Raw genomic sequence first — 3,252 nt, 5'->3', positions numbered from 1 at the left:
CCCCTTGGTCTTGCAAACTTTATATGACCCAGCACAGGGGAAGGCCTGGGCCAAGTAGTGGGAGTGGGTGGGTAGGGGAGCAGGGGGTGGGGTATAGGGAACTTTCGGGATAGCATTTGAAATGTAAATAAAGAAAATAATAATAATTAAAAAAACTAAAAAAAAAAGTCACGTAAAGAGTGACAAGAGAGCTTTTCTTTTCTTTAGAAATTTAGCTTTGGAGCTAGCCTTTGATCCTTTCCTCAACTTTTGGTTCATCTAAAGTATCGGAAGTTTTTGTTTTGTTTTTGTTTTGTTTTGTTTTTTTGAGACAGGGTTTTTCTGTGTAGCCCTGGCTGTCTTGGAACTCACTCTGTAGACCAGGCTGGCCTCGAACTCAGAAATCTGCCTGCCTCTGCCTTCCAAGTGAAGGGATTAAAGGCATGCGCCACCATGCCTGGCAGATCTTGTTATTGACCAAAACACTGATGGTTTTAAAAAAAACAAATCACCAGGGTAGCATATTGAGTATTTTCTAAACCCAGCAGACGCCCGATTTTCCAGTCCTCACACAATGTAAGCCAAGAACCTGACACCGAGGGTCTAATTCTCCAAGGCTGGGATAGAGCACTGACAGGCACCCATCCATCATCAGTACAGCATAAAGGTTTCAGATCAATGGTTCCCAATCGGATGGGAACACACATGTTATCTAGGGAAATTTCAAAGACACAAGTGCCTGCCTGCATGGTCCCCAAGATTCTGCATGTATATTTCTAAGCACCAGGCGATTCCAAAGTGGGGGTAGGGTAAGATCCACTGTCCTAAAGGGAATAATGTCCATAGGAGGCAGGTTATGGGCTTCCTTTTTTAATCATTACTTTATGTAGTGGGTGTTTTGCCTGTATGTGTCCATGCCCGTGGAAGTCAGAAGAGGGTGTCAGATTCTGCAGAGCTGGAGTTGTGGAGGGTTGTGAGCTGACACGTGAGTGCTGGGGGCTGCATCTGTGTCCTCGGGAAGAACAGCAACTACTCTTAACTGTTGAGCCATCTCTCTAGCCCCAGAAAATAAGTTTGGTTTTGTTTGTCTGTTTTTTGTTTTTGTTTTAAACAGAGCCTGCTTCTGGCATTGTTTATTTAGGATTACAATAATCACTTTAACCACAGTGTTTGTAGTCTTTGTTCCTAGTACTTTGTTTTCTACTGTTCCTAAACTACCATACCTTGGTGCAGTGACCTCACTTCTATGTGATACTCACAAGTTCTCAAGACCTCCTGGTTTATTTCTGACTCTCTTAATTGGAAAAGTATCTGAATACTGAAGCTTTTTTCAAATCTTTCTATTAAAATGTTTCTGAATATACCCTTTCATGAAAATTGACCCCTTAAGGTTTGTCTCCCTTGAGGATACAAGCAGGTGAGAAGAGGCAAGCCATTTGCTATTTTTCAGTAATGTTGTCACTCTGTGCATGTGAGTGCAGTGCCCAAGGATGTCAGAGGAGGGCACTGGACCCCCTGGAGCTGGAGTTACAGGATGTGGCACTGTGGATGCTAGGAACTAAACTTGCGTCCTCTGAAGAGTAGCATGTCCCCTTAATCACTGAGCTGCCTTTCTAATCCTTAACAGAGGCACTTTTCATGTAGATCCTGGCTTTAAATTAGGTTGTTTTGCTCACACCAGTCTTGAAAATAATTCAGGCATGCTTCAGCAAACTCATGGGTTATTCAAAGCTGAGGATCTTCCAGGGCTGTGGGGGGGAAGGAGATGGGGCACAGAGGCACTCTATATTATTATTTATGCTGTTAGCAATAGTTCTAGTCATTTAAATAGTGACTGCCTGCTTATATTGATGTTATAAAACCCCTTACAATAGCTTTTCAGTTGCTGGCAACCAGGTGGTCAGGTTTCAGTTGGTGCCTTCTGGGTCAAGATAAGGCCAAGGTGGCATAAAATTCTCCTCCCTTCTCGGCAGAGCAGGAAGGGGGCAGCAGGGCCTTCCTGGTTTCATCTTTTCTTCCTTCCCCTTTTCTTTGTTTCCCAATATGGTAAGGTTTTGCTCAATCACTCTAATGACTTCTCACTCAGGAAGTAACAGGTCAGAGGTAACAGTGGCTCTTCTTGATGAGTAAATTCGGTAAATCACTGTAGTGTTGGAGAATCAGGATTTACAATTGATCCTAACTCCCATTTCTGTGTGCTTCCAGCTAAGGACACTAAGTGACAAGAATGGGAGCATGAGTATTTCCTAGATGAGTTTCCCAACAAGCTGTCAACCTCTTCCTTCCTACTTCTCCAAAACGAGAATACCAGTAGATCTCTTTTAGGGTTGTTCGAATGATTACATGAGATGCCACAATCCTCTGGGAGCTAATAAGGGAAGAAAAATGCTTTCTTATTTTCATTTTTGATTTTGAAATAATCATAATCACTAACAGCTTGGTGATTCTTTGGGGAAAAACACATTCAGCCTTTTTGTTTTTTATGCCAAATTTCACAGTTTGTGTATTTTGGATTCAGAAAAGGTACACGCTTTCCCTCCAACATGGTATTCTCAACTCTGGGCATATTTAGACCCTCCACCCCTACTCCAAATGGACATGTGGCATTGTTGAGATAGCTTTTAGTTGTCATACTGGACTGGGAGAATATAAAGTGATCCTTGCATCTGATGGGCAGAGACCAAGGTTGCTGACGCATCCCACCTTACCTTGGAAGGGCCCAATAGCAACATGTCCCTCCAGTGAGCCCAGCTGAGCAGTTAAGCTCTCAACTCAGCTGCTGACTGATTACTTCAGGATGTTGACCACTGTAGGCTTACAACACCAGCCAAATATGCATGGAAGAGTTGGAGGAGTTGGAAGCTAAGAGCCCAGAAATAAAAATTTAGGCAGATAAGGACTAGTGGAGGTTCAATGTAGTTAGAACCATATACCATAGGAAGAGGGAACCAGGTTTCAGTGGCCAGGAGGAATTCGTAAACCCAGGAATACACAAGTTGAGATTTTTCAGAGGCATTAACAAGTGTAATTATCTTTTGGCAACTGTAATTCAACAGTGAACTTTGATCTCTGCCTCTTTAAAAAAAATCCACACCTAATTAAACTGCACTCCCATGTCTCAGGAGCACACAGGGCAAGGGAGCTGGCTAAATCAGTAAAGTGTCTGTCATATAAGCATGCGGATCTGAGTTTGGATCCCCGGGGCTCACATAAAAGCTGGGCATAAAGGTAGATGCCAGAGCCGGGCGTGGTGGTGCACACCTTTAATCCCAG

At 43.2% G+C, this 3,252-nt stretch overlaps 1 protein-coding gene across 1 annotated transcript in view; it reads left to right on the top strand.

The window, feature by feature from the left end:
- The window catches only part of Tm4sf20 (transmembrane 4 L six family member 20), a 12,133-nt gene that overhangs the window by 4,846 nt on the left and 4,035 nt on the right, over nucleotides 1–3,252 (top strand). The gene's annotated exons all lie outside the window — the stretch shown is intronic.

The sequence above is a fragment of the Mus pahari genome, chromosome 5 (assembly GCF_900095145.1).
Source record: "Mus pahari chromosome 5, PAHARI_EIJ_v1.1, whole genome shotgun sequence".
In the NCBI taxonomy this organism is placed as follows: domain Eukaryota; kingdom Metazoa; phylum Chordata; class Mammalia; order Rodentia; family Muridae; genus Mus; species Mus pahari.
This window is presented reverse-complemented; position numbering and strand designations above follow the sequence as displayed.